The sequence below is a fragment of the Protopterus annectens genome, chromosome 7.part1, assembly GCF_019279795.1.
Source record: "Protopterus annectens isolate FY-2018-M chromosome 7.part1, PAN1.0, whole genome shotgun sequence".
Classification (NCBI taxonomy): domain Eukaryota; kingdom Metazoa; phylum Chordata; order Ceratodontiformes; family Protopteridae; genus Protopterus; species Protopterus annectens.
Window position 1 is genome coordinate 287,140,492 of NC_056740.1, and position 16,812 is coordinate 287,157,303.

At 37.1% G+C, this 16,812-nt stretch overlaps 1 protein-coding gene across 1 annotated transcript in view; it reads right to left on the bottom strand.

Moving 5' to 3' along the window:
• Window positions 1–8,906, bottom strand: part of KLHDC8B (kelch domain containing 8B) — a 1,966,070-nt gene extending 1,957,164 nt beyond the window's left edge. The window contains exon 1 of the mRNA XM_044078490.1: window positions 8,721–8,906. The gene's annotated coding sequence lies outside the window, so the exon portion shown is untranslated. The remainder of the gene's footprint in view (window positions 1–8,720) is intronic.
• Window positions 8,907–16,812: the final 7,906 nt, after the last annotated feature.

Here is a 16,812-nt window from a genome sequence, read left to right on the forward strand (position 1 = left end):
GAAAACGATAAAGCAATTAACACAAGAAGTGTCGCTGTTGGATGAATAAACAACAGGGAAGAGATAAGTACTTAAGATAGACGTGATAAAAACAACACGCAGTATCAAAACAGACCAGGATCTGTAGTACACTATTACAAATAATAAACTAAGAATATCAGCATAGACAGAAAAGCTTAGCAGATATGAAGATAAATATAAAGGAAAAGTACAAAATAAGCAAAACGTTTGATAGAAAACTGGGAAACAAGACAAAGGGAATCGAAACACCACCAAAAAAAGAAGAAATAGAAACATTTTGGAGAAATACTTATGAAGATCCTGTGGGACATTATAAAGTGGATAGAAGAATTAAAAGAAACTGTAAGAAGTTCAAATGTACAGGATATGAAATGGGAGAAAGTAACAGCTAAAGAAATTGAAACAAAATTAATGAAAGCTCCTAAATGGAAAACCCCTGGCCCAGATGCAGTAGCTAACTTCTGGCTAAAAGTATTAACATCTTTACGTGAAGATTTAGCCCTGAATAAGAGCTATTTATATGTGCACCCTGGACAGACACCAACCTGGTTAATAACAGCAAGATACCCTAAAAAATATAGACCAATAACTTGCCTTCTGACAATGTATAAACTATACACTGCAAATGAGTTTATAGTCATTTAGAAGAAAACTCAATCAAGGCAATAGAACAAAAGGGTAATAAAATAAAGTCATATGGAACAAAGGATCACTTGTTAAATAAAGCCATAATGGAGAACTGTAAAAACTGTAAAAAAGGGAAGAATCTACGGGTCTATATTACAACATCAAACTAAAATAAGTGTGAACATTGTAATATCGAACCCTAAAGTCCGAAAGTTGAAAATAGCGAAGCCACGGCACATCGACTTTTTTCCCAGGGGAAAAAAATCGGTGGGCCGTTTTCGGAGCTTTGCTGTTTCCTCCACTGTGGTGCGATCTCGGAGGTGATATATTTAAGTAGGGGTGGTGTGGGGGGCAAAGCCCCCCACTTTGGTTTAAGTTTAAGGTTATTTTTTTTTTGTCACTGAACAGCGATTTTTATCCCTGGGAAAAAATCGCTGTTCTGTGTTTTCGGTTTTGTTGGGTTTCAGACTTTAGGGTTCGATATTACAACAATCGAACTTTTGTTAGTTTAACGTTGTGATATAGACCCAGAATCTAAGTATAGCATGGATAGACTACAAAAAAGCATTCAACAACATCCCACGTTCATGGATAAAGGACTGCTTACAAATGTACAAGATACACCCTACATTGTTCGATTATATTACAGTGACCATGAAACAGTGACAATTATCACAGGAATAAAAAAATTCTAAAGGGGATATTCCAGGGTGACGCTTTGTCACCACTGTTCTTTTGTCTTGCCCTTAACCATTAAGTTGTCTACTTAACAGTTTAGGTCATGGTTACAATTTGGGCCCCAGGAAACAACAAAGTGTGAAAACGTCTCATCTTTTTGTGGATTATGTAAAACTGTATAGTTCATCAGATGAGGCACTAAAAGCACAACTGCAAGTGGTCAAAACACTATCAGATGATATAAAAATGTAATTGCATCTTGATAAATGTGCAAAAGCAACCTTTAAAGCAGGAAAGCTGCAGCACCAAAAAAATATCAGTCTGGGACAGAAAGGTGATATAAAGGAACTTGAGCAGGAGGGAGTGTATGAATATTTGAGAACTGATGAAGGACTGACAATAAAACATGAACAAATGCAAATAAAACTTAGTAAGGAAAATGTCAGATGACTAAAATTAATACTGAAAACAGCCCTGACATTTAGGAACAAAGTCCAAGCTATAAACCAATTTGCTCTTCCTGTTCTTGCTTACAGTCCTGGGGTGAATGACTGGCTCCAAAAGGTATTGGATCAATTGGACAGGAAAACAAGAAAAATGCTTCATGCTTATCAAATAATGTATAACAATCACTGTAGCTCAAGATTATATATTCCCTGTTCTGAAGGAGGTATGGAACTCCTCAAAATTGATTACATGTATAGATCTGCAATCGTAGGGCTGCATTATCTTCTGACCTCACAAGATCCAAACAGAGAACGTTTTACAACATGAGGAGTCTTAGATGACTTCCCTGCTTAGTTTAGCAGAAGCATATCTGCATCAAGTGGGAAAGGAAATCAAACCAGAAGTAGATGAAAATCAGGCAGCAAGTGAACTGAATGTGCTAAAAAAACAAAACAAGGAATATAACGTGAAGGATCAGATAAGAAGGCAAGAAATGTGGAAAAGGTATCAAGATAGTTGTTAGTACAGAAAACTCTTAGAACAACCTCATGTCAATCAGGATCTGATGCAGGAATGGTTAAGGAGAAGTGAATTTAAACCAAAAGACCAAAGGTTAATATTGGCAGCCCAGGATAGTAGACTATGTACATGCTGGCTTACAAAGTCTGATGAACATGTCAGAGACGCAGACAAGATGCAGGTTCTGTAAAACAGAATTGAAAACAGTCACACATCTTGTTGTTGGGTGTGATGCACTAATGGCAGAAGGCCTGCACAGTGAAAAACATAGTAATGTGGCAAGACTGCTGCACTGGGGATTGTGCAAACATTACAATCCTGAAGTAACTGAGAAGAACAGGAAGCAGAAGCCAAAAAGCATTATAGAAAATGATGACGTTTATATCACATGGGGTCACCCAACAGTTCAAAACTAGATGTGAGAAAACTAGATATAGTAGTCCATGAAAAGAAGACAAAAAATAGCTATGATCATTGAAATTGCTACATCCAGTGACTACAGTGTCTTACATACAGAGAGACCCAAAGTAATAAAATACCGGGATTTGTTGGCAGAAACGAGGGCAATGTGGAAGAATACCCAGACAGTTCCGATGACAGTGGGAGCAATGGGTCTCATAAAAAAGAAATTACAGTCATATTTAGATTTACTACAGACACATGCAATTCAGTATGAACTGCAGAAGGAGTCAATTCTGGATACATTGCAGGTGCTGCAGAGAGCACGTTTGACTAACATCAAAGACTGAAACAATACTAATTTCATGAACTTTAATCATACTTTGACATAGGAGTTGGGTCCACTCCTGTCATGGTATTAGAAAACCAAAAGACTTGGAGAAATTAAACAGAGAGTAAAAACCTACATCACTGACAAAAGCCAGAAGATGTATATTCTCTAGTGTCTTACTTCCATCTCCTCACTAACCTTCAACTCTCACAACTGTCCAAATTTGTACAATGTTAAAAACAGTCAAATTTGCATTAAACTATAGCAAAAGAAGACAGAACTGCCTATCCCTCAGAGAATTAAACAAGTTAGAAATACCATGTCACCTAGCTCTTTCTCAGCTAACTACAATACACAGACTTTTATATAGGCCAGAAAATTTCCCAGGCCTTAACAACTTAATACAATACTACTCCCCCAATTGAATTTTATGCACTAGAGAAAAATCAGTAATCACTATAACCAAATCATCTAATAACCCAGGAGACTATCTATATTCAAACAGTGTAGCTGCCCTATGGAACCATATCAAACTACCACTTAAATTCCTTCAGAATGCAAATTAATTTAAAACACAACTAAAACATCACCCGTCAAATTAATGGATCCACTCCAGCACACCTCCAGACTAAATGCCACCTTTATCTTCAGCTTGTTATATTTTTAATCCTTTTCTCTTCATTTCGAACTCTATAGACACAACCAGTCTTCCAATACCTGAATAGTTTTATTAGCATCTCCCAGCCATATACATAGCTCACCCAACCTCTATACCTCAAATATATATCCTTATGATAGTAACTTTTATATATATATATATATATATATATATATATATATATATATATATATATTTTATATATATATATATATATATATATATATATATATATATATATATATATATATATATAAATGGGGCACTATTAAAGACTTGATACTCAGAAGGTCGAGTCTACGAATCACTGCAACATTTCCTGAAAGCTGGCATGTTGAATACCAGCCAAGTATGAAAATCTGACCAAACGCCAAAACTGACTATCTCTGGAGCCAGGAACAAGCACTAACATCAACTTCAGACAGTTGGTAATGCTGGTATTTAACATTCCAGCTGATGACATGTGGGATTCATGCATCTCGACTCGACCTTCCAAGTGTTGAGCATGTGATTATCAACCTATACAAATAAATGGGTCTGTGTCATCACACTAAATCTTCATTTCATTAAAATTCAAATAGTGAAACCCATTTCACTGGAAAATCATCTCCTATAAAATCCTCTCCACAAGAAATATATCCTAAAAACCTGTTTTTGCAGGGAGACAAGCCCTCCTGCACCCCCACACCCCACTTACCTATATATACTAACTCCATAATCACGCAACTATGGACAAAAGAAAAAAAAACACACACAGTGAGCTAACACAAGCATCTGCAGATATGGGGTACAACAGGATGATGACCGTTGTAATTTACACATACTCTGCTAGATTCAGTTCCCTAATAACTCCTATGATAAGAAATTACACCATCATATACCTTATATACACTTCTGCACTTTTCAGTGAAATGAGTTTTCAATGGAATGGGTTCGACCATTTGAGCTTCAGTGACACGAAGATTCAGTGTTATGACAGGGACCTATATATCCATATGTGTGTGTGTGTGTGTGTGTGTGTGTGTGTGTGTGTGTGTGTGTGTGTGTGTGTGTGTGTGTGTGTGTGTATAATCCATGAACTTGCTTTATACCCCACCTCTGAACTACAATATTAACATTTCGACCCTGTTCTTTCCATCACCGCCTATTCTTTGAATTTCTAAGCACTAATCACATGATTGATTACCTATTTGATAAACCCACTAATGCACCTCTTCAATCTACTAATGCATAACTATCTGTTATACCACAGCTGTTGCCTTTACTTCATATGAGTGTAATCCAATTAGCAAATGAATGTGTAATAGATAATATATATTAGTTAATGCCTGTTCATGTATATTACTGAATGTCTTTTTAAAAAAATCTTTGTAACATATTGGAGCTTTTCTCACTGGGCCTCTACTAAAAAGGGCATTTTGATTAAACCCAGTCTGACAAATCAAGTAAACAATAGCAAAATAAAAATAAATCAGTAAATAAAATAACGCAACTGCACTCTCCTCTTTAATGCATACACTGTGTCTGTTGCTACATAATATCGATATTACTCCCCGTGTAGCAACCTTTCCAGATAGCCTCAGTGTACTAGAATATATGACAGTATGTGGCACATAAATAACACATTACAGAACTATAGAGTCCCATCCAAACTATAGAGTCACATCCAAATGACATTTAGGTATAGCATAAATGAAGAAGCTGCAAAGAGTAAAAACAGAGGTACCATTAGGAGAATGTGGTATCGTGCAATTTACTGAAATACCTTAAATTACTGTGTTGTTTTAGTGCTAGCAGGACATAGTAAACACAGTAATGCCAGCACTGCATAAAAAGAAGACATGATAACATATGCTTCAGAAGTAGTAATGCCTTACTATTCCACTGTCAGAGTTCCTAATTTTAGTCAGTTGATATTTTATTTTTGTCTGTCGAAGCATATATATATATATATATATATATATATATATATATATATATATATATATATAATACACACACTAAATATATAATGTGTGTGTGTGTGTGTGTGTGTGTGTGTGTGTGTGTGTGTGTAGTAAATAAATAAATATGCACACATAACCAAGAAAACAAACATGCACACAGGTACATACATCTGGACATATAGACACTATCCTCCATAAATAAGTACAATAATGCATTTCTTATTTCTGAATTTTACATTCCACCATAATGTGCTGCAAAGTAACTGTAGCAAACTAATGAACCAGAGTCGGTTTAAAAGAACAACAAGCCTGCTGTACATATCAGAATCATTCATCTATAAAATAATATAATATAATATAATATAATATAATATAATATAATATCTCACTTAGACAAGATCTATCCTCCTTGGTCTTTCATCCAATATCTTGCTTTTAACAATACTTCACCACTGCATGTATGAGCCTTGTCTTAATCAGGTAACCCCGCCATTACAGACTGATGAAAATGTATCTTTTTTTTAGGGAAACTTTCAGAAACTGGTCCCACAAAAAGATTGCCATTCAGGTATGGAAGACAAGAGGCCTCTGTAAGAAGGATGGATGTACAGACGTGCAGTTTACGTCTTTCCTAGCTTCCAGTCTGCTAAGTCATGTACATGATTTTAACGTCAGTCTTTTCCAGGGAAAACATCTACATAAATATGCATGTTCCAAACCACCTCCACACAGGCATAGTAATCATTGGGTACTACTCTCTTGTTTTTCTTTAAGGACCCCCCCCCCCCCAACAATGCAGCACAACTTTTTGTCATCACACATGGGAATCCAGAACAATGCAACAGCTGCGTGGCACAGATACATTTATTACCAAATACAATAATCTTATCTATTCCAGATTATCTGGAAGTATAGCACAAAAGGGGTTAAGGCTATAATCTGCTAACACCATTCTGTAGACCTAGGTTTAATTTCCCCAGTCTCCAAATGCATACTAGGCAGGTCACTTACCAAGACTAATAGAAGTATTAAGCATGATAAATGGTCCAGCATTCATGTAACAATAAAACTGTTTTCAAATGCATCCATTCAGTGTTCTTTAAGAGAATAGCCAAGCTGACATTCTGTTGTCTTCATAAGAATCATTTGTTTATAGTACAATAAACCATCTGTCTCAGAGTAATAGTTGAATGCAGTACTCTGTATGGTGTGGCAAAAAATACACTCTCTCTCTCTATAAAGGTGGCTTACAGGTCCCTCCTTAAATATGAGCACCTGATTACATCAGATAGTTTTACTCTCCTATATGAATAGATCAGTTATGGGCCTGGCTATTTTCTTACAGTTGCCCCATTGCACAGACCACCCTAAAAGAAATTTCACATGTCTAACATATCACTTTGTGGTTGCTTAACATTATTACCGAGGTTTGGTAAAGCTGCTATCATCAGTAGGTTTCCTCCACTATATCCTTGCAATGGATCAAGCAGTGCAGCTGAAATGTTATTCTAACTATATAAACATATTTTATTTCTCATGCTGTGTGCACAGGTAACTGTTCATGCTTGCATCTGAAGATTCCTCCTCATCATCTAACATCTTACCTTAACTGAACTGTTAGAGAGAAACAATACCTGATCACTGCGTCCCTAACAGGACCCCCTTGCAATAGTTACATACAGAGTCTGTCCTCACCTCGCACAGTGCTGATGTGACACTGGACAAAGAGATGAGAAAGAAAGGGATGAGCAAGGGATAGTGGGCATTATATAACCACCAGCTATGGATTGCTAGATCCCATTACCAAAAGGCCCATAATGTTAATCACAAACTGAAGATTAAGTCTTAACAGATGTTATGCTGTACTTGTCAATGTCCAGCTTACTACAAAGTTTATTTTGCAGTTTATTTCCTAAGAATATCTAATTTTAAAAAAAAGTATATTTCAGTGAAATATTACACCAATACTTATTTCGTTAAAGACTGTGAAAGCAGAACTACTGGTGCATCATCAGCTTGTTCAGGACCAAAGTGTGAAATTGTCTTAGATGGTATCACACCCTGTACGTTTTGGTTATCAAATACAGAAGGGGCGGGGTTGGCATAATTGTTAAGGTATTCACCTCATAAATGCAAGGTTTGATTCTGACATCAGAAGACTTGAAATGAACTTTCACAACAATTTACCTATGAACTGCTGCATTTGTTAGAACATGCTACATCGACATAATATAACACAGCCCTATTATTTTAGAGATGTTACCAGTCTATAAAATCTACTGCATCACCTGAACACTTCAGCTGTTTTTATCATTTTCAAACCTGGCATTTTCTACTACAAAACTTCAGCAAACTCACTCTCTCTCTAGCTTTCTTTCACTGCTGTTACCTGGTAGCAGAAATCGCACATGAAGTGTACTTGGAACTGTCTGCCCAAATAACTGAAGGATGTGTAAGCCTCAGCAAACTTTGCACTATTTACTTTTTTTTCTGTCCAAGGGGTGAAAAGGTTAATACAACTCAGTCCCCTCATTCCAGCTTCAGAGTCATCAGAGTGCATGTCAGATTAGCAGGAGAAATGCTGAAATAAGCTTTTATGACCGCACAGCAGCGAAAATTTGTTAATGCTTTCGGAGACAACCATGTGGTACAGAGTTTTTGAAATTTGTTTTGGCTACGCAGAAACACACAAAGTGATGAGTATACTCTGTCTCATTTCTTCTCATTCCCTCAGCAGCAAGTCAAAAACAGAGGTTTACAATTTAGAATAACCCGAAACCCTTTCTCTATTGACTGACACAATTTGTTCTACAGCCAAGGCTCAGTCATTAAATAAGACAAGAGCCTTTGAAACCATACACCCCTACTCTTTAAAAATCATACAAGGTTACGTACTGTACAATTACATTTCACAAGGGAACATCAGAAGAGCAGTGCAAAATGTCCCAGACCACAACGCACCTAGATAAAGAGTTCCTCGTCGCTGTTTCCACTTTAACTGCAGCTTTCCTGAAACCTGTATTCATGCAGCAAAAGGGTTAAAAAAGGGACAACATCATCAGCTGTTTCTCCATAAAATATAAATTCTCCTCACCTTGTAATTGTGTCAGCTTCACTGATCTCTATTACTCTGCGGCTGTTGTTTTACTGTCATTATTTTCTTTTGTTAGTTTTGTCAAAGTTCCTCCGAGGTTGAGATGACGTGCTGGTTCTTCCTTCTAAGCTTGGCTACAAGATCTACTATCACACATAAATCCATGTTTGTGTACCTTAGCTAAAAAAAAAAAATGACTAATGATTTTCTCCCCTTCGGAGAGATACTCTCTTTCATTCTCTCTCCCATCCTCTCTTCTCCTTCTCTGTTTCTGTGATTCAATGAACCAGAAGCATCCACCCACAAGATTAACCCTTGAACTCCCATCGCTTACTGCCTCATTAAAAACAGCAGCACTAAAGTTAGTATGACTAGCTTTCCAGCTCCGTCTTATTAATGAGGTTTTGTTTTGTCTTGTAAAGAGAACTAAAGGCAGACCTGTTGCTTTGTGCTTTCCCTCCATGTTTAAAAAAGTGGAAAGGATGAAGTTACGCTGCTAGGAGGCACTTGTTCAAGTTAAAATGGCATGTATTGTGCTGAAATGTTTATTTTAATTTGTAGATTTGTTTCATTAGACAAACACCATAAATAGCTGCATAAATCCTCCACAAAGCCAAGAATTAAACATCACAGCAGTGACTATTTTAAGGTCAAAGTGTAAAGTCATCACCACCCTTGGTGACAAAGAAAGAAACAGACAACAGTATGTCATTTGAAAATCATATAATCATACTTGTTAGGGTATTCAGGTCTGAAGCTCCATTTCACTTAAACAAAACTGACAACAATACTGCTACCTGTGCTATGCATTTTAGGGAACTAAAATAAATGTGTATACAAACCATCTACTATAAATTAGCTGCTTAAAAAGTGTGATACAGGGGGAAGAGTAAGAAGAGATGCATATCACGCCAAACTGAACCCGAAGCACAGTTCTTCACCCTTATTTTCACTGAAAGGGTCACAACTGGATACAAGTATGTAGCTTAAAACATTTTTGTTGCTCATGCTCACACTGCATTGCCTTCATAATGACAGTGTGAAGCTATTTCTTGATGGCTGTCTTTCCACCTTTGTCCATGTCTGGTTGCAAAACGAATGACATAGCTACATGCCTTGCATGTAACATCAATACCCATTAGCATGCTAGGTAAGAAACCCCCCCCCCCCCCAATCCAACTGCCTGCATACCAGCCTGCATTCTATGCCATGCAAGTGGTTCCACAAGTGACTTATATTTTGCAGTCAGTCATCCTTAGTGATGGCCATCTCTCCTGTGACTGAATAGTCAAAGTGCTGAAAGTAGACATCATCCTTTACAATAAGGTAGATCACTGTCTTGGAAGGAAAGGGTTGCCAGAAGCTGCTCCAGTTTGCAAATTAAAGGTGTTGATCATTATTACTTCATGATAAAACATTCATACAACCCCCCCCCAAAAAAAACAAGTTCAGTTAACATAGATTCATACCTTCTGAGCCAGCTTGCTTGCGCATTTAACTTGCATGTTTTATTAACTGCAGATGGTATATAAACCTTTTTCTAAAGACATATTTCCATCACAATATTCCTGAATGTTGCTGTACATTCTCTTACTAGATTTTCAGTGAATTCACCATCCTTTCAGTAAACATATAAATAAATGCTTCCTCTTATTACCCTTGTGCCTACTGACCTTCACAGTCATGTCAAGGCTCTATTATCCTTTCTGTGTTTGCTAACAAAAGTTACTACAGATATTTTTTTTACATATCTGAAAACCTCTTTATCATCTACTGCAGATATGTGCTCTGTTTTGCTATAAATAAATATTGATATTACCTTGTCAGTTTGCTGTACTGTTTATGCAGTGTTTCTGGCATTATAAAGAAATATTTAAGATATGAGCACAGCAATTAAAATATTGTCTTGCTAATGCTCTATACTTTAACATCACCACTTCTCTACTTGTGAAAATGCTTGGCCCCCTCCAGCAAAACATCACAAGCCACATCCTTCTCAAACAAGCTGTACTTGAGATCACAAATTACTGGTCCCAAAGACCTTTCCTCCTTGTTAACTACTACTGGCTCTCATACCCCACCCCTAGTAAAGTGTTCCTAGAGAAGTTTTCTTTACCCTGGACTTTGCACTTGTTGCCTTGAATCTTAGCTGGCAGATCACCGACCACTTTGCAAACCTATTTAGGGAAATGCCCGACCTTCCAATTGTGTTACTTCAGTTTCAAGCACTCGCATTATCCAGAGTTTTCTTACATTCTTTTGACAAGACTTCTTGTGAGGACTTTAAGAATCCCATGAAGGATCCAATATAATATTCCCCATCTTTTCCAGCTGAGTATTATTTTTGAACCATGTCATTATTGAATCTGCATCATCTAAACCTGTTCACAAGACTCTCGTATGGGATAGTATAGAAGGCCTTGCTGAAACATAGATAGGCAGTAGGAATAAATATTAATTTATTAACATTACCAGCTGAACTGTCAATAAATCTATCCAACTCATCTAACAAGAACCATCTACTTTCAGTCTGAGTTGCCTTGGATAGATATCAACCCTTTTATAAAGTAGTACGTTTATAAGGTTGATCTTCTAAACCCTTTTATAAAGTAGTAAGTTTATAAGGTTCCTGAAACTTAAAGCCTGACAAGTTTACATTTTGTTGCCATCTTCTTTCTTGGTCTTTGATTAAATGAACTGCAGATCTACAGTAGATCCTTATCAATACATTACAATCGATACAAAAGACTCTTGCTTGAGAATTGATTTAAAGTAGACCTCAATGTATTTTACAAAGGTGGATATATGAACAGGAATCAGTTAAGAAAGATTCATTTCTCTATTTATGAATTTAATTTCATGCTGAGGAGGGGTAAGCCCTAATGATTCAAATGCCTTTTTTCAGTGCTGGCCCTCAGGTTGAGTCTCATATACAGAATGCAAAGTAACTAATGCAAAGCAATACAACAGATAGAGGGTACACTATATATTTTATTGTTAATGGTATAAACAGTTGAGACAACAGTGACAATCAGAAAGCAGTGTGAGTATATACACATGCAGGAACAGCAGAAAAGGGGATTTTTCACTGTTTAGTCAAGTAGGGAATATTATATTTAAAAAAAATACTACGGAGCAGACTAGGGAACGCAGCCTTAAAGTAAAAACTAGTGGCTCAAGAGATAATATTTCACTAGGTAGACCTACCAAGTGAATAATACCTGCAATTTACTAGCAAATAGAAAAGTCAGCAGTGTTTACTTCCACACATTTGTATTCATTTTACATAAAGCATATAGCAGTTCCAGTTCCACAACACATTAGCATAACTACAAGCCATTTCATTAAGTTTTTATCCCCTCAGTTTGAAACTTAATTGTCTGTTAATTAAGCTAATCTACTCATTCTGATATCTCTTACCACTGAGCTTCAGGTAAAAAAGAACCTAATGGAAAAGTCATCATCCGTTGAAAGCAGTTTCTGTAGGGAACCCCTGTTGAAAATTCATTCAAGATATGCTTTTGTTAATAAGAAAATAGTGATACAGAACCCAGACTGCTGTCACATATACCTATATATATATATATATATATATATATATATATATATATATATATATAAATGTATATATACAATGGAGCATAATGTGAGTTAATAATTAATGTTCATATAACCATGGATGGTGATGTTTCTAGTTTAACTGCCCCACCACAGCCTTAAATCAAGTTTCAAAATCCCATGTACAACTGTCACTGGCATAATGGGAGGGAGAGTCACATTAAACATATGCTCATAATATATTACCACATCTTACCGGTTTCAAAGATTGTAATGTTCATAGGTGTTTACTAGGCTAAGAACCACAAGGGCCTTTTTAAGCCTAGCCATGCATCTCAAATCTCTGACAAGTTCTGGTACCCTTGAGAAGTGTAAGCAGAGGCTTGAGAGATGAAACTTTTATAAACAGGGGCCTGGGAGATGAACCATTTACAGGCAGCCTGTGTCCATTAGAGACATAGGTGACAAACTAGCGATGGGTTTCCTGTAAGAATTAACCATTGCACTACTACCTATGCTACCATAAGAGAGCACCAATCAGATAAATGTACAATTTGTACTCATTTCCAAAGTATTTATCTTTACTTATTATGTTTCTTGTGGTTTGCCATTGTACCGTTACCTTCTCAGACATGGTATGTGGCTCACCTCCTTTTACAATGTTGCTCAGCTATCCAGAACTAACCTGGCTCAGACCTAGGCCATGGTAATTACCACCACAATGCAAATGCAAACAGTATGCTTCTGGAGTAAACTTCCCATGAGTGAGACATGTCAATTATCTAGTACCATTTTTTACTATATCTGTTTTCTTGGTTGATGTGTGGTGACACATAGGGATGCTTAAGCATTCCCTAAGGGTAGCTAATGTGGTGTCTGCTATCCTCACTTGAGAAAAGAGGGCTGTCAGCTAGCAAGTCTTAACTCTACCCTTTCTGGATCATACTCACTATCTATAATCAATCCCAAACTCAAGTCACCTGCATTGTGTGTGTGTGTGTGTGTGTGTGTGTGTGTGTGTGTGTGTGTGTGTGTGTGTGTGTGTGTGTGTGTGTGTGTGTGTGTGTGTGTGTGTACATGTGTGTATTTAGGCTTTTTGCCCCCACGTCCTGTTGACCATTACCCCTGTCTCAGCCAATCAGCCCATTCATTCCCCATCAGTGGTGTAACACCCAACAAGGAGGGGGGCTGTCATTTATTGCCGTTAGGGGTGGTTTGAGACATACCACAGTCATGTCCAGCTTATGAAGCCAAAGGTGATTGTGCAATGGTCATCCCTCACTTCTGCAAGGGGTGTTGCCAGGAAGAAGCCCTTCCCTCTCCCCTCAAGTATGAGGAGTGTTTTTTCTGGTCTCCACCAGAGAAATCTCACTTCCCTGTGTACTCCTAGAACAACTGTTACCCTCTTCACCTCCATGAGATGTAGCAGGCCATGCCTGCCTCCTCCTTCTGTTCCCTGCCCTGCAACTGCAGTGCTGTGGCAACTAATCAAACCCTGGTCACCTGAGTCACTTGAAGTACTGTAACCCTCTGTGCCATGAAGCCAGGACAGTTTACCTGCATTGTGGTTAAAAATCCTACTACTGTGCCGTTAGGTTTTTATCATTTCCAAAATGATGGTTAAATCATGTTGCATTCCCAAACACTGGACAGATGTTTTTTTTCCGATATTACTGCTAGGATCTCAGAGCTGTCATGCTGTTTGCATCAAATCTGAAACAATGGTAGCTTATTTCAACTCTAAATGCAATGCACGGTGAAAAGAAAGAAACAGAAAGAGAAGAAAAACTCCTAACAGGTTCTTTTCTCCGGAAAAAAGGAAACTATAAGCAAACATTTCCTCAGTCACCTGCATCTTAAATTCAATCCAGAGGACTCATCAACAAAGTTACAGTGCAATGAGGTATTGACCAGCATCACAAAGACATGGCCTAAAATTAAAAATAGTAAATTTAGGGGTAATTTTGCAAGGCAACTTTCATCATAAAATTTAGCAACTACTCACTTTCTTCTGTAAGGTGCTCAAATAGTCCAACTAAGAATCATTGTGGATAAAGAAAACTTGGGAAACCTGAACAGTTTTGGTATGTTTTCTGTGTGTGCATTTGATCTACTTCCTGTGATTTGTTTTCCTTCCTTCCTTTCTCTTTCTTTTTCTTTTATTTCCCTTTGTTTCCATGTCCTTCCATAATCTTCTTTTCTCTTGCTTCATTCCTGCTTCCAGTCTCAGTTTATGTCCTGTGATGTAGCATCATTCACTAGCTGGTGACAGATGGCTGCCGGAGCATTCTGCTCTGTATGCTCTTGGTCCATTTCATTTGAAATCTGTGGAGAATACTTTTGTGAGCTGCCCCTTGATTGCAGTTTTTGTCTTAGCATCCTTCAGATGCTGAAGATATCTTGGCGGTGAGCTGTATTGTGGAGTTAATAACATTGGACTGCCTAGTTAAATTTGGTTCATTTGTCGTGGTTGGCTGTGCCACCAAATTTAACTTGAACTGTTTTCAGAGGCAGATGCCAGCTGCAAAATGGAGATACTGTTGTTTGTGTTCTGCTATTCCTGAGTATGGCTTTTTTGTATATTTTTGCAGCTTATATATGCTTGAGAATATTATTTATCGTGCATGTCTGTTATGCTTAAACATCTGTGTATTTTCATTGTGGAAGTTTTTGATTGGACATCATGCGAATGAGAGTTCATTAACTTTACTATAACATGTCTTGGACTTATTACTGCAGGTAACTATATCTGAGAATGATGAAGTTTTTTGAAGCTATTTTTGTTATTAATTGCTATTAACCATTATTAGCGTTTTCATTATTAGCTTTTTCAAGTAATGTATAATTGATGGTTTCTGTGTTGGCCGTCTTCAATTCTCACTAAGCTGTAAAGCAGGACATCTCTTATAAAATATTTATTTTCATAATTTTGCCTACAAATTGCTTATTTTTCATTTTATTATTGTTACTTCATGTTGCTGTTCTTGAGAATTTTATTGCATATTTATTTCATATTACATAATGACTGTGCATTAACATTCAAAAACAAGCATGCTCATTGTAAATTGACCATATAACAATGGGAAAAAAGTCTGGTTGCCTGCAATTTCTTCCATTAATATATGCTACAAAAATTTTACTTTTGTATCATTAAAAAAAAATTGACAAAAATGGAGACTTCAAACGAACAACAGAGACAGGACAGAGACAAATACAAGGATAATCAGGTATGCAAAACTAGGCAAATGTACCTCATTAATCTTGTATTTGGCTCTTTCCAGTCTCTCATGTTCATAGAAACTAACAGCTTACAGTGCTTTCCTGGCATTAAAAACACATAAGATCAAGATATGATGAAAAACATATTTCCTAATTTATGCCTGTAGCTACCATTTAACAACATAGCACATGCTCAAAACCGGCAGTGCCTTTTACTTGATCACCTTTAAACTAGGTGACTCCTCTTATGGTGACTGGTTAGGAGACATTATAGTGGTAAGAAACCCACTGCAGCTCAATACCACCTCCTTTGAGTCTCCTTCCCAGCTAAGCACTGACATACCCAGTAACTGACTATCTGTTAAAACATATTCTGATTAAGACTGCAGTAAGATGCACTATATGTCGGTATAATGTTCCATTAACCAGTGACTGAAGTTACGCCATTTACAGATGGTAGCTGACGCTGCATGTAGCTTAAAAAGGGACATTGGTGGACTTTATTGGTTGCAAAGTTTCTTGTAAAAACAAGTCAGCCTATATTATCAGGGTAGGAAAATAATTCAATTGGACTCCCACCTCCCCTGTGCTGATACCAGTAAGCTGTTTCGCTGTTCCAAAAAAGCAACAGAGATCTTCCTTTCTCCTTTCATTGCTTTACACAGCACTGGTGTACTGCATAAGTGTGGGAACGAATGTCCCATACGCATGCGCAGTACATCAGGAAAGCCCCAAGATACCAGGGAAAATGTGGAAAAGCAGCACGATGCCCTTATACAAGGACATTATTTAAGAAAAGTAACTCACTTTTTTCTTAAATAATGTTGTATAATAGCAGTAACCTATGGCTGGGTGTGGGTAATGCTGGATTACACACACCCAGCCTTGGGTTATTGCTATATTATTCACTGGATAATTAATAGGTTTAAATATTGTTTATTCATTGTTCAGTTTTCTGGATTTGTGAAGTGCTTTGGAAGAATAAAAGTATAATAAGAAAGCTGAAGTTGAAACCAGATATCAATTCTGTGTAACATCTCATGCACTGATGAGGACTTAGGGCTCAGCAGGTCTCAGTCCGCATTAACATTTTCACCTGAATTTTAATGCGGGCACACCCCATCCTCAATCACTTGTAGCAGCATGTATCCTGAGGATAATACCTCATAGTATATCAGTCAAATCCTGCAAAGCATGATTTCAAATACTTGAGTCCTACTACAAATGTTGTTAAGGCTCCTGTTGTGTTCTCTCCATAAATACACTCCAATAGGTATATGGATGCAGTGATTTTTATCCTGTGTTCCATGCTTTG